Source organism: Cydia splendana, chromosome 7 (genome assembly GCF_910591565.1).
Source record: "Cydia splendana chromosome 7, ilCydSple1.2, whole genome shotgun sequence".
NCBI lineage: Eukaryota > Metazoa > Arthropoda > Insecta > Lepidoptera > Tortricidae > Cydia > Cydia splendana.
Window position 1 is genome coordinate 6348254 of NC_085966.1, and position 16516 is coordinate 6364769.

Sequence of the window (16516 nt, forward strand, 5' to 3'; positions counted from 1 at the left end):
ACTACAATCAAATACAAACGATTCTGTACCAGACTCAATTATGAAAATGTCGAATTTTCCAAGATTTTCAAATTTTTTTTTTATGAGAGAGCTTTGGCACTTAAATATTATTTATTATTTTGGGGTAGTTTGGCAATTACAAACGAAAAGAAAAGAACTACAAATAACTACAAACGATTCTGAACAAGAATCAATCAATAAAGTGTCGAATTTTCAAAAATATTCACTTATTATTGAAATGTCATGGAAAAAGTTCTCGTAGTGAAATGAAATCAAATTTTTTGGGGTTATTTGGCAACTACGAAAGAAATGAAAAGAACTACAAATAACTACAAACGATTCTGAACAAGAATCAATCATTAAAGTGTCGAATTTACCAAAATTTTCACTTATTATTGAATTATCATGGAAAAAGCTCTCGTAGTGAAATCAAATCAATTTTTTGGGGTTATCTGGAAACTACAAACGAAAACAAAAGAACTACAAATAACTACAAACGATTCTGAACAAGAATCAATCATGACATTGTCGAATTTCCCAAAATTTTCACTTATTATTGTATTGTCATGGAAAAAGCTTTCGTGGTGAAATCAAATCAATTTTTTTGGGGTTATTTGGTAGCTACGAAAGAAATGAAAAGAACTACAAATAACTACAAACGATTCTGAACAATAATCAATCATTAAAGTGTTGAATTTTCCAAATTTATCACTTATTATTGAATTGTCATGGAAAAAGCTTTCGTAGTGAAATCAAATCAATTTTTTTGGGGTAATTTGGCAGTTACGAAAGAAATGAAAAGAAATACAAATAACTACAAATGATTCTGAACAAGAATCAATCATTAAAGTGTCGAATTTTCCAAAACTTTCTCGTTTTATTCAATTGTCATGGAAAAAGCTCTCATAGTGAAATCAAATATTTTTTTTTGGGGTCATTTGGCAACTACGAAAGAAATGAAAAGAACTACAAATAACTACAAACGATTCTGAACAAGAATCAATCATTTAAAAGTCGAATTTTCCAAAATTTTCACTTATTATTGAATTGTCATGGAAAAAGCTCTCGTAGTGAAATCAAATCAATTTTTTTGGGGTTATTTGGTAGCTACGAAAGAAATGAAAAGAACTACAAATAACTACAAACGATTCTGAACAATAATCAATCATTAAAGTGTTGAATTTTCCAAATTTATCACTTATTATTGAATTGTCATGGAAAAAGCTTTCGTAGTGAAATCAAATCAATTTTTTTGGGGTAATTTGGCAGTTACGAAAGAAATGAAAAGAAATACAAATAACTACAAATGATTCTGAACAAGAATCAATCATTAAAGTGTCGAATTTTCCAAAACTTTCTCGTTTTATTCAATTGTCATGGAAAAAGCTCTCATAGTGAAATCAAATATTTTTTTTTGGGGTTATCACGCAACTACGAAAGAAATGAAAAGAACTACAAATAACTACAAACGATTCTGAACAAGAATCAATCAAGGAAGTGTAGGATTGATCAAGTTTTTTTTTCTCTAAGTCCATTCCTTGTAAAAGACATCAACGCGCTCTCGTAATGAAATTATTTTTTCTCTCGTTATTAGGCTTGTATTGAGAAAAAGTAAAGAACTACAATCAAACACAAACGATTCTGTACCAGACTCAATTATGAAAATGTCGAATTTTCCAAGTTTTTCAATTTTTTTTTATGAGAGAGCTTTGGCACTTAAATATCCTTTATTATTTTGGGGTAATTTGGCAACTACAAACGAAATGAAAAGAACTACAAATAACTACAAACGATTCTGAACAAGAATCAATCATTTAAAAGTCGAATTTTCCAAAATTTTCACTTATTATTGAATTGTCATGGAAAAAGCTCTCGTAGTGAAATCAAATCATTTTTTTTGGGGTTATTTGGTAGCTACGAAAGAAATGAAAAGAACTACAAATAACTACAAACGATTCTGAACAATAATCAATCATTAAAGTGTCGAATTTTCCAAATTTATCACTTATTATTGAATTTTCATGGAAAAAGCTTTCGTAGTGAAATCAAATCAAATTTTTTGGGGTAATTTGGCAACTACGAAAGAAATGAAAAGAACTACAAATAACTACAAACGATTCTGAACAAGAATCAATCATTAAAGTGTCGAATTTTCCAAAATTATCACTTATTATTGAATTGTCATGGAAAAAGCTTTCGTGGTGAAATCAAATCAAATTTTTTGGGGTAATTTGGCAACTACAAATGAAAAGAAAAGAACTACAAATAACTACAAACGATTCTGAACAAGAATCAATCATTAAAGTGTCGAATTTTCCAAAATATTCACTTTTTATTGTATTGTCATGGAAAAAGCTCTCGTACTGAAATCAAATCAATTTTTTTTGGGGGTATTTAGCAACTACGAAAGAAATGAAAAGAACTACAAATAACTACAAACGATTCTGAGCAATTATCAATCATGTAAGTGAAGGATTGATTAAGTTTTTATTTCATTTAGTCCATTCCTTGTAAAAGGCATCAACGCGCTCTCGTAGTGAAATAAATTTTTCTTCCGTTGTAAGGCTTTTATTAATGAAAAGGAAAGAACTACAATCAACTACAAACGATTCTGTACCAGAATCGATCATAAAAGTAAAATGTTGCCAAGACTAGGCGCGTAAATCTTTTATACTAAAAAGTTATCAGATCCCGTAGTAAGTACCAAAGCTTTTACTCTGTAAGTCCTAACTTTATAAGCTCTAACTGTATAAAGCCAACATCTTGGTCAAACAGTAGTACTACGGCTTGGTCGTTACTTGACATGAACGCGCTCTCGTCTTTAATTTCATGAAAAAGCTCTTTATCGGGAAAAGACATCAACGGGCTCTTAAGGCGTTTTTATTTTTTTTTATTTTTTGGGGTTTTTTGGCTACTACAAATGAAAATAAAGGAACTACAATCAACTACAAACGATTCTAAGCCAGTATCAACAATAAAAGTATAAGATTTCAAAAGTGGGGTGCTGGGATTTTTTTCACCCCCATAACATTTTTTTGGGGCAACTACAAATAAAATCCTTTTAACTACAATTAACTACAAACAAAATACTATAAGAAAAAAAATATAAATAAAAAATTGGTCAAGGTCGGGTGCCAAGTTCACAGAGGTTTATAATCGTTCTATTGTATCATCTTATAAGTTTTGTTATGTTAGCCATAGCACAAGCGTTATTGAAATTATTATACAGGTAGGTACAGCGACCTGCAATATCGAATGGACGCTTTATGGCATTTTAGGGATGTTATAATGTTTGACGACAATGTCTGTCTGTCTGTCTGTGGCATCGGAAGGGCCGATTTCGATGCGGTTTTTTTACGTGAAAGCGAGTTTTCCTGCGATGGTGTTTAAGTGTTTCATAGAAATCGATCCAGCAGTTTGAAGAGTATCAGCTATTTTCAAAAATGATGTAAGGCATTTTTGTCATGAAATGGATTTTGTTGTCATAAAGCGGAGGGGGGATTTTATTTATTATTAAATTTAATAGTTAATTTTTATCCGGTTTTGAATGTGGATGGACCGGACAAAAAAGTCTACATTTTACGAAATTATTCTTCTGCAAAGGAGACCTAAGTAGATAAATAGGTACCTAATTAGTAGGCAGGAATTATTTATTTAGAGTGATTTAAATAAAGAATCTTCATCTAGACTTAGGAACGCTTTTGCCTCCATTTTTTTTATCAGAGATCGCAATAATTCAAGTACCACACCTGAAAATAAGGGTCCTTTGAAACACGCTAACAGCACTTGGACTTTAGTTACAAACTTATAACAATCAATGTCAAATTAAATATCATAATATGAAATAAACTTTTGCTTTGGACGTACCTACCTACTCGTAGTCGCATTATTGTTTATGACAGATTTATGTTTTCGTGATAGTATTCATCACTCGTTATCTTCGTATTACTTATTTATTTTTTCTATTACAGGTAAGCTGAATTGGATTTGATAAAGGAAACTCAACAAGTGAAGGTACCTAGAGAATAATATAAAGCTGTCCAATCTTGGGGCTACGTGTGGTAGGTAGTAAGACATAGTTAGTTCTTTTACAAGGGGACAAAGTTTTTGTTTAACTTCTCGTGCTAATATTGATACAAAAATAAATCGCAAGCGTAGGGAGTGGTTCGAAAAGTGGAATCTTGATCCTTGCGAGGGTTTCAAGCCAGAAAGGCTTTCATTAGGACGGTGTACCTAAGTGTAAGTAATTTGCACAGTGTCTTTACACAGTGTGTCAGTATCACGTCGTCAAGACGCCGATAGCGACCTCCTATCCGTAGGTACTATTGTCAAATTGATCTCATTTTTTATTAGATAGTTAAATAATTTATTGCCACAACAAAGCTATAATTAACCTAGACAATATATGTATACATAAGCTCAAATTACATCTACATGAGTTACGTGGCACAGTCTCAGCTAATGTGCTGGAAGCCTCGCCTTTACTGCGTGGTTTCAGAGGTGGTTTTTTCATCAAACACATCGAAAATTGCTTACACCAATTTAAAAAGGTGTATTTCGAATGCCGTTGTAGAAATACTATTAAGTTTTATAATAATGAAAAAAGTAAAGTGTACAAAGAAGAACTTCCAAAGAAAAATCTTGGCACAAACTTTGGCGACAACCCTTTGCGAGTTACTTAGAAACACTTTTTTAAAAGTTTTAATTTTAGATCGCGACGGATTACTAACAATCCGTCGCGATCTAAAAGTAAAACTTAGTTATTTCTAGAGTTAATTACAAACAGAGGTTCTTTTCAATGTTCGAACTTAGTTTCCACTTTCTTTTAATTACCTATAGTTTGAAGTCAATACCTAAGTTACTTTGGAAAGTGAACTTGGATGTTTAATTAATTACCATTTAATGACAGTTTTTGGATACCCAGAAAGCATTATTATATTTGAAACATACTTAAATATCAATCATTCAACATTAATTCCATTTTTATTTCAAGTAAATAAATACATATTGTGGTCGGGTCACTTGCTGACATCAATGTTAATTAAAATTATAAGTAAGTACCTTTTTTGGATACTTATAAAATAAATAAATAAATTTTGAAAGCTTTAGAACCTTACAAACTAATATCGGAATAGACAGACGAATACTTCAAGACAACATTTAATACACGATGATATTTAATCGGTGATCAGGAGTAGAAAAATATTAATATCTAGCCAAAATTAAACTAGGCTTAGGCTAGGTCTCACGCAATTACCTCATTGTTTAATTAATTAAAAGTTAAAACATTATTAAAACTAATAACCACTAAATACATGGTTACCCTACATGAAGTAACTACGATACGTTAAGTGCCATCGATATGGCGGGAAATTTGACGGATCAATGACTTGGTTTATGCATATATGACAATCACAATGACAAGTTATTACTCATAAATTATCAATTGCCATTAAGTTTGTAAAGAGGCTATAACTCATAAATACCGATTAGTAGAGTGACAAGGATTTTAGGATAAAATTGATCTCAAAATTAAAATTATGATAAAAAAAAACAAGTTTGTTTCCATGTAATTACGACTTCAACGTGATCTACATCAATTACTGAGTTAGAAAAAAATGTTCCTGATCACCGATAAAAAATCATCGTGTATATAGTTGGTCAAGCAGATCTTGTCAGTAGAAAAAGGCGGCAAGTTTGAAAAAACTAGGCGCGAAGGGATATCGTCTCATAGAAAATTAGAATTTCGCGCCTTTTTCTACTGACAAGATTTGCTTGACCATCTATACCATCTATATGTAATTAGATCAAACTTCCCCAAAACTTTCACACGTCTCATGTACGACCCCGGTTCCGGAATCTACAATAAATCTTTTATTGCCTAAGCATCTTCAGCCTACATAATACTCATACTCAGGTAGATCAGATTCAGCTCTAGCTAACGCCTGGAATACTAAAGTCCGTTTCATTCATCGATAGTCAGCCGCGACGTGACATGTAAGATAGAGTAAGGGCGTTGCACGAAGCCGTCTATCAAAGTTATCCTTTCGTTTAGCTTGTATCAAGGTTTGAGTTTTCCATGGGATGACAGCTGCCTCCACTGTATTTTCAGTTAGACCAAGAAAAGTCTGCAGCCATTTTGATAGCCCACGCAGTGCAAGTTATTCATACGTCATAATTTCATAGATGTTTGACGTTTAAAATAACACTTGCACTGCGTGGACTATCAAAATCGCTGCAGACTTTTCTTGGTCTAACTCTAACTAAGTTCTGACGGCGAATTATGACGCCAGGATCGAAACTCTAAAAGAATAGTATGTGCTCGCACCTCCTATCCGGATCAACTCAGGTGATGTCCGGATAACGAGAGAGATGGTACTGCCATCCATATAACTAGTAATATTACCATGTTGGCATCATATTCTTAAAATCTGAATATACGTCCTGGTCCTCCTGGTCGGCTGATTGGCCAACGGATCCACAGAATTATGCGGCCGGCGAATTGGATAGACGACTGGATAAAAGACAATTGTCCTATGATCCACTTTTGTTATTTCTTCGTTTAATACATATATATTGATTGACATTTCGTTATTTTGTTTTAGTAAGTAATGAATGAGATAATAAGAATTTTGAATGAGGTCACACTCAATTTCTCTATCTGCTGAGTGGTTATCTTAAAAGTAGCTCAAGAGCTGCTTTCAAAGTTATACCTACAGATTCAAGAGAATCGACCTGCAGATGGCAATTCTAACCTGACGTCCTTCAATAAGATATTTCGTGTTTCAACAAAATGGCTTAGACGGGATATCTATTAGCTTATATGAAATATGAAATATGTTTATTGCGAGAACATAGAGTTTGATTGATACAATCGTAGGTCTTAAAATAAAAGTTGTCCTTATGTTCTACTCTATGATAGGCATGCAATACAAGGTAAGCGGCAAGCAATCATGCAAACATTACAATTTAAGATATACAGTCATAATTATCGGATGATAAAAATTACAATTAAAAATTATTAATGTCAATATGATGAATTATTAAGTAGTAATGTTATAAGGTCTTTAATGCGCTGTCGCGTATTCGCGACATATAAGACAAAAAGTAAGAATTAAATAATAGACAGATGACCCAATCCGCTACGCTACACCATCTAACGTCCCTAATTAAAACATACCTACAAAAGAATAATTTCGGCCTTTGTGTCAATAAATCAACCGCGGAAACGCCGGAAATTGACTTCGTTTGGTTTTTTATACAATTGTGTTAATCCTTAAAATCGCAAGGTAATACCAGTTATGATCTCTTCCTTAGATATTGTTGACACCGTTGTTTATTTACTTAATATGCTTATATTTATATTTATTTTAATATCAAATTTCAATTGCCTCTGGGTGAATTGAAATTAATATTTTATTCAGTTGTTTTGTAATATTATATCCTCTGTTCTGTTTTATCTACCGCAATATACATTCATTAATCATTTTTTTCCACTACCCAGATTTTTTTCAGATTTCTTCGTACCCAGATATGATCTGTGGTACCCAGTAAGTCATTCAATCTAAGTAAATTTATTTAAAAAAAACCGGACAAGTGAGAGTCGAACTCGCCCACCGAGGGTTCCGTACCTACTTTTTAGTATTTGTTGTTATAGCGGAAATTCGCGGTTCATGAGATACAGCCTGGTGACAGACAGACGGACAGGTGGACAGTGGAGTCTTAGTAATAGGGTTCCGTTTTTTTACCCTTTGGGTACGAGCGCGCAAACAAAAATATCCTCAAAAATCTCACATTCACACCAAGCGTGAAGTCTCATCACTTAATGTAATAATCTTAACGCGATTGCGGATTTCAACTTGTCACTCCGGCCCGCGCCGTACGCGCGATTGATTTTGCGAAATTTCCATATTAATTTCCCCCGAGACATTAATTTTTGATGAATATTGCTGGCAATATTTGCAAAGCCTTTTACGTCGGACAAGTTTCGAACGATCAAAGGTTGTAAGGCTCATGAGAATTGGAACAAAGCTCGGATATTAAGGATTAAACGATTGTTCGCTCGCACAAATTGCTGTTGCTATCAAATGTTCAATACATTTATAGTTACGACTGAATACATAATAAATTAATTATTTGTTGGTATTTTTCGTTTAAATATGTTATACTAGCTTTTGCCCGCGACTTCGTCTGCATGGAATTAGTAATTCATAAACTCTTTCGATTCCACCCCCCTTTGCACTCTCTTCAGGGATGATTTTCGACATAAAAACTATCCTATGTCCTTCCCCGGGACTCAAACTATCTTTTTACCAAATTTCAACTAAATCGGTTCAGCGGCTTAACCGTGAAGAGGTAACAGACAGACAGATAGACGGACAGACATACTTTCGCCTTTATATTATAAGTATGGATTTAAAACGGACTCTTTTAGAACAATCGTCGCGTCATGCAAGCATGGCGCGTAGCATTAAGAATTACATTAATGATAATTCATTGTTGTTGATCGGGAGTTGACTGCTCGCAATTATGCCTCGGCCGCGAAAAACAAATCAATTGGCTTGGCGAGCTTGAAACATTTTGTGGCCTTCATTAATGAAAGTGGTACTTTTGTTTACGCTCGCCGCTACCAGCGTCAGATTCGAGCGTATTCTAAACGCAGTGTAACACGCGTAAATACAAACATATAGTTCGGTGTTGTTTATAAAGACGCAAGAAATCATACGGCACATGCGTCTGCGTATTCAGCCATAACGTATTTCATTTGCTAAAGTAATAATATGTAAAATAAAAGCCAATTTTTCTATCTCCCACGAAGAAAATTGAATTGAATCCTTAATAACAATTGACGTTATGAAAAGCAACCCATTTTATTCGTCGCAAGTATTGTATCTACTGCTACTACTAACTGTCGTTAAAAATACATAGGTAATACACCTAGCGCTGCGCAAATACTCGGAATACGGTACGTTCGTTTATAATATAAAAAGTCTGTGAAAAGAAATTCAGTGAATCAGTGTCGAACCAGAGCAAACATCACGATGGGCCACGACCCAGGCTTCATGTTTGAGCGTCAATTTGAGTGAAACTGAAACGAATCGAATTTCATTCAGTCTGCAACGAGTTTCGTTGAGCTTTTTAATGCCAACACAGGTGTCGCATACAAAACTCAAAAAACAGGTATTTACGAGTAACAGTTTATTATCATACCTTTGCAAAATAAAAACTTCTGTATCCAAATAAAAAGAAGAAAGAGTTGTTCTTCAAAATATACTGTGATAATTTGTGAGAGGTATTTCTATAGATGAAGCATATTCATTTGTTTATGTATTTTTTTTCTTGCTTTTTTCGTGTTTTGCGTTGTGTGCCGATGGGCAGTACTTAAAAAGACGGAAAAAGCAAGAAAAAAATACATAAAGAAATTCACGGCTTGATAAAAATGGATTCATATTTTGTGCTACAGGTTTCTCACTAAAGATATAATATTCATAAGGAATTGCTTGCGTATAAAATCTTCGAATATTCTTGTATTTTGCATACGTTTAAATACCGACGTTATTCGGTTCTAATAATTTCAGTCACTTATGTCAACTGTGTATTTTCAATTCCGATTTCTTGTTTTAGAAATAAATATGAATCTGAAATAATAAAAATCTGTCTCCTGAAGTCGAACACGTTATCTAGATAAATACAAAGTTGTAAATTCTATCTATTCTGCTTATCTAGGGAATGCAAACCAGTTTTTAATTGTATGGGAAAACCGGTTAATAACCGGTTATTAACTGAAATTTCATACAAATAAAAACCGGTTTGCATTCCCTATGCTTATCCTCGTGTCCCAATGTCAATTAAAATGTACTTACACCGTTTCAATTTAATTAGAACCTTTTATAAACCAAATAGATAGATGGAGGAGGAGATGCATCAGGATGCATTTTTGAGGATATTTTTTTTATCAGCCTGTTGTGTCCCACTGCTGGGCAAAGGCCTCCCTCACTTTCTTCCACGCGTCTCTTTCTATGGCAATATTAGGCCAATCCTTCCGAAAGACGTCAAGATCGTGCCGCCACCATCTCCTTCGAGGTCTGCCGTGACGCCGCACTATGTTTGGTGTCCACTCGGTAGTCTTCTTGGCCTTACTCGATTACTCGGTAGTTTTATTGATATATCTATTTGGTTTAAGGTTTGGTCAAGAAAAAGGGGACAGCAGAAGCGTACAAACACATTGACACATTTCATCACTTTGATATTCCTTTTAGAATCTCGAATCTATCCGGGATAGAGAAACTGATGGAATGTGTGAATTATGTTGGTATCTATGCTTCTGCTGTCCCCTTTTGAAAAACAGCCATTGAAAAACCTGTTCGTTTTTTTTTTCTAAAATATAATAAATGGTAAACAGTGGAATGAGTTTCCGATAATTATTATCGGCGGAGGGGGTCATTAGTGGTAATATAAAGCCGAACTATTGTAATAAAAAAAGTGTTTTGCTATCAAAAAACAAGAAGGTGTAATGACGGTACATACCTTTAAAATATTACCTAAAGACTGACGTAGTTAAAGTTACTTATGTAGGTAGGTTAATGCTTTCCAGAAGTCGTAAAATATCTTAACCATCCACAATGTTGATTTTAGCAGCCGTTTCGTAGCTGTAAATTTAGGATTTGCCTTTGATTGAACGCAATCAAATTTACTGTGAAGAATATACCCTACAAAACGGCTTTGCGATCGAGCGGTCTGACTTTTCCTCACATCTTTACATGAAATAACGATCAATGATTTCATAATCATAATCATTTATTTGCGATAAGAAAGGTTATATACAAGTTGTTTCTGTAAAATTATACATTTTCAAGTCTCATCTTTCTTAACTGACTATGCAGCATGCAAATTTTAGTGTAATATATACCTAACTTAACCTACTTAAACTAGTTTTCTACAAATTAAATATGAACAACAATAGAAATAAAAATAATGTCAATACTGTCAAATATGAAATAATAATATATCATGTATGTATCTCAAACAAAACCACTCCAATTAACATAATTTAACTAGATTGTTGATTAACAAGGTATTCATTAATAGAATAAAATGTCGAAGACAGCAGCCATTGAAAAAGTGCTCTTTTAAATTTTCTGTCAGTTATTGGTGATACCATTAATTATCACTGTTCTAGGTCCTAGGTCAACCGCTCAATCAATAACATCCTAACCAATGCCCCCGACACCACGCAAAGCTCGGACCATCAGTCTTGACTTCGCTATGACATCAACATTTTGATTAATGATCTTTTTCCTTCCCTGCGGAGTTGCACCATCGATATCAAGCCATTGTCGCTGTATTGTCAACTAAAGTGTCATTTAGTCACTTTAATGGTCTAAAAGGTCGCTAAAAGGAAATACAGTGACTAATTTATTATTATGCGGAAAATTGGTAGCAAGAGTTGTTTACACTGACTTCATTTTAAGTTTTTTCCCTTAAATTGTATTTAGTTGAAGGCGTATTTTTGAGAATACGAGTAAGTAACTACTTTAAGGTTTAAACCTGGGATTAACCTAGTAAGGTATCGCGATACTTCGATGCAATTAAGATCATGACTTTTAAATAATAAGATAGGTTCAGGTAAAACCCATGAAACTGTAATTTCATAGCACGACATACATACACACATTTATGTAGGAACAGGACCTTCCGAAAGCCACAGCTTTTTTTGTGATCCTACCGATTGTGCTTTGTGATGAAACATGATGATGATGAAAAGGTCAGATGGCAGTCACTTTCGTAAAAACTAGTGCCTACGCCAATTCTTGGGATTAGTTGCCAAGCGGACCGCAGGTTCCCATGAGCCGTGGCAAAATTTCGGGACAACGCGAGGAAGATGATGAGTGTGCTTTGTGATGAACAGTATTAACTAGACGGGTCCGCAGCTCCGCTCGCGTAAGTGAAAGAAAGAGTTCGTCTTATGTTTAGTTAAATACCGACATTATTATGTATTCAACCCTGCCATGGTTTAAAACTGTGATAGGGATTTCTTATTTGTAGCCGTTATTTGGATAACTCAATTCGCAAATTTGTCAAAAAATGATGTGATTTGATAAAAGGCAAGATTGTATTTTTTCATCTACACGTATTTATTTAAAACTTGTTATATATGTATTTATAAAATTATTATTTGTTCTTATAAGCCTAGTTGCAAAAACGTTCATTAGATTAATTTTCGCCTTAAGACGAATATGGACGACCACCGCCCTTAAATCGCCTTTTCATACAAACATAGGTAGTCTAGTCCTCTCGGTCTTGCGATAGCTCTCGCCAGTCGCCATGGCCGAGGTTGAGCAGGTCTTGCGCAACTACGTCGTTTCAGCGGTACCTAGGACGTCCACTCGGGCGTCTCCCATTTTGTTGTCCCAAGTACTAGTAAGTCCCAGGTACCTGCGCTCTCTTCACGGTACGATCCTCTCCCATTCTCTCTAAGTGTCCGAGCCACCACTGAATTTAGCCGCTTTTGTCTCTCAATATTTCGCCACTATATCGGACCACATTCTTATTTCTATGGCAACAAAATTATATTACGATATTTGGCTGACTGCTGACTGTACATTTCCTTATTTTTATCAGGTCGCTCAATAATATCTGAACATGCACTTTAATCTTTCTTTTGGCCTATAGTTAGATATTTAGTACTTTTCTGTTACTCATAATATACTAAATTTATGGTTCCTGTTAGGTTAACTTATGTATTGTTAATTTTAATTTTAATTTGCATATTTTAATTTTAGTTATATTTTTGTTTCTTTTAACTGATTGTTTTGTTTTGTTACTTAGCAAACCAGTAAGGAAGAGCGGTGTCTCTTGACACAGGTATCTTGTATACTTAAAAAGAGACACCAACCTGCACATTGTTAAGCTATTAAGTTACTGAATAATTCATTTTCTTTTTTTTAATTTTTTTTTTATCTACCTGCATAACTTACTATCAACTTTATATTTTTGGCCCATCTCAGCAATCTTAGCCCGTTCCCCGGAACATTATTAATGCGCCTTACGAGGATGCATATTTTCTGTTTACTTTAACTAAACTACTTAAAAGTTAACTTTTATATAATTTAATAAATGATTTTAGTAGGAAATTCATTGTCATTCACAACAGTCCGGGTCAAGGTTACTCCTCTTTCTATTATTTTTCCATAACTCCCATAATAAAAGTTTAATGTCTGTAACGAAAATATAAAATTTGATTGCCCGTAGAATGGTTATTTTAAAAGCCCGAGTAATAAAATATGGACGCTCTATCCTCGACTTTAAATTTTAGCCCCAAGGAACCATATTGACCTATGTCCTCATTTAATTAAAAAATCATACCTAGACGTTAGATTAGCTTTAATAGTGTAGAGTTGAATGATCTGGTTTTAATCACTACACCGCGTCTGTCTGTTTGTGTGTTTGTATGTTCGCGATAAACTCAAAAACTACTGAACGGATTTGCATATGGTTTTCACCTATCGATAGAGTGATTCTTGAGGAAGGTTTAAGCACATTTAGGTGTATAATTTGTTAACCCGTGCGAAGCCGGGGCGGGTCGCTAGTTACTAAATAAAGAAAACATCCTTTATCCTTATTCAAACACTTTCAAATGTACCTTGAAAGCAACATCACAGATGACTCACAATATGCATAAAGCACGCCAAATTTCTTTAGCTACTACTAAGTAACCAAACAAAACTAGGTACATATTTTACATATTACCTAAACCTGGCATTATACCTACTTGTTTTTGTATATTACCCATTAATTTTAATCAAAGAATTTAGCAAAACTAGTTTTAAGATAGATAAAACGCGTTTTAACTTAAACAATCTTTTTACGGTGCCATAAATACCTAACTAACTAACTTTATTTATTTATTATTTATTTATAACATGATTCTAATGTCATTCTGATGTCAGTGTAGGTACGTTCGAATTGACCTGTAAATGTGAAATCTAAAATCAAAACATTCACGCTTAAATACTTAACTATAAATTAATGAAATGAGGCGATCTGACTTTCAAGTGAATATTTCAATAGCAATATAATATTCTCAAAGTCTACGTAACATACTCATTCACTTTTTCGTTTTATGAATTTTTAACAACATAAGAATAAAGCTAGACAGGTTTTATCAGTTTTATCTGCCTAATCGTATGCAAATTAAATGAACTTCACAAGTAGGTATCAAAAGGTTTTAAATTGCCTTAGTTTTTACGGCAGCTCTAAAAGCCTTCAAAGTGAAAAATACGTTATTCGCCGGAAAAATTCATAGAGCTAAATGTATACACAATGCGCTAGTGTGTTCCAAAAAATATACGTGGGACATTTTTACGAATTGGCTTTCCACTAAACCTTTTCTGCTGGTCTTTCCTATTTTTATAAAATAACAATATTTTCATAGTACCTATTGTTGAGTCCTTGGTAAATACATAATTATATGAAAAGAAATACCGACTTCAATATTGTTCCGGGTAAAATAATCATATAAAATAGTAATTGAAATCATTCGAAGCTATTTGTGGTTTATTAATGTAGGTACCTTATGACCTACGTTTTCACATTATTTCAACGAAACATGTAAAAAATTACATCAAAACCTCTGAGGGGATTTGATACTTAGCTTTTTCTACAAAATGTCGACGTTTCCTGAAAGTAAAGACTCCGCTCTCTCATTTCCGCTTTAATTATTTGGGTTAGGATGAAAGGGTGCGAAAATGTTAATTCCTATCAGTTAGCTTTTTCCGCTTCTATAATGGAGTGCATTTAGGGCACGAGGGTTGACAAGATGACGTCGAATTAAACAGGTTTTTAGGATTATTTTTTTATGGGCGATTAGAAAAAAGGCAAGCCATGTCGTACTGCAATGGAAATACCTCAGGAGGCAAGTCATTCCACATTCTGCACGTTCTGGGAAGAAACGAGCGAGATGCCCGCTTATTATTGGTGTGCCATGTATCTAAGAAGTGGGTCTTCGTGCTCCATCATCAGACTAGCATGATAGCTTTAAAATACTGTATAAGTTTTTATGTAACAGTTTGATCAGACACTAGCCAAGTGATTGAAAAACACTTTGCATGTTTTTAAAGACAAGTAAATAAAAAGTGCAGCAATGTGTCATCAGAAAAATAAAACTCACATTTGCATTCTCTAAGACTTTTTCACAAGCAAGAGCAAAAATGTACATTGCTTGCTATTTCAAATGATACTATTTAGTTTCAAATGTGGTTGCAAGTTTACGACCTAAATCTAAAAACGTGATGAGTCTTCTGGACTATAAATTAAGTCAGGGTATACTTGTACCTTCTTGTTATTTAGATTCAGAGATTCTGTAGCTAATTCTACCAGACGCCCTGATTCGTTGTTGTTTCTGGAATAGAGATGGGTAACTACCCGGGTAAATACCCGAGAGCGGGTATTTACCCGATATATACCTACCCGCGGGTATATACCTACGCGGGTATTTTCGTTTTTCTTCTAAATTTGATGTGTTTTATGGTATGTGAGTATAAATAAGATTAATTTAAGTATTTTCTTATAATGTTACATAAAATGTATGTTCAAACTAATTACGAAAAGGTTGCTATGAGGTGAAGTTCGATTTTAACATATCAGTCCAATTATGAAAATCGTGTAAAATCATTCCCTGGCTTCCGGAAATGTTTTAAAACGCTTTTAATATACATTAGAAAGATTAAAATAAAGAATACTTATGAATGATAATAAAAAAAAATTGTGCAATATCCCAACTTGTGAAGCTTATAAGTCAAACACAGTTAGTTTTAGGACAAAAATGTATATAACCTTTTTTGTAGAAAATTATGTCTACTTTAGTTTGTACATACAATACTTTTCGATATGAATGACAGATTCCAAGAAATATGAAAAAGTTCACTTTTGCCCCCCTCCCCCCAACCACACCCCCCGCCGACCTAAGTTGGAATATGTATTATCAACGTATAAGTACGATAATTTACTCAAGTCTAAAAAAATACTCTTATGACGGCCTTTTTTTAATATTTATCAAAATTGTACTAAAAATTCCTTAGTTACAACTGCAACTAAACCATTTCATTTTAAATGACACACAATAATTACAGCCATTAACTCGGTTTATATCTCCACTTTAACACAAATCGACATGTGCAACAAGAAATGAATCTACCCGTCCATTTGGGTAGATACGGGTAAATACCGGGTAGATGGGTATTTACCGGGTATTTACCTGGGTGGGTAAATTGGGTAAATACCCGCGACCCATCTCTATTCTGGAACCTTTTCCTATGTTGAATAAAACTAGGTCGCAGTTTACATACTACATTAAACATGTATTTAACTAGCTAGCAACTGGACGCTGCGCGGACCGTTTTAACAATCTGCTCAACGCTTCGGAGACAATGACAACACGGTACTTAATACGTACATATGTTATTTGTTTATGTCTTTGTGTTTTTATCTATTTTTATAAAGTAAAATTTAAACCTTT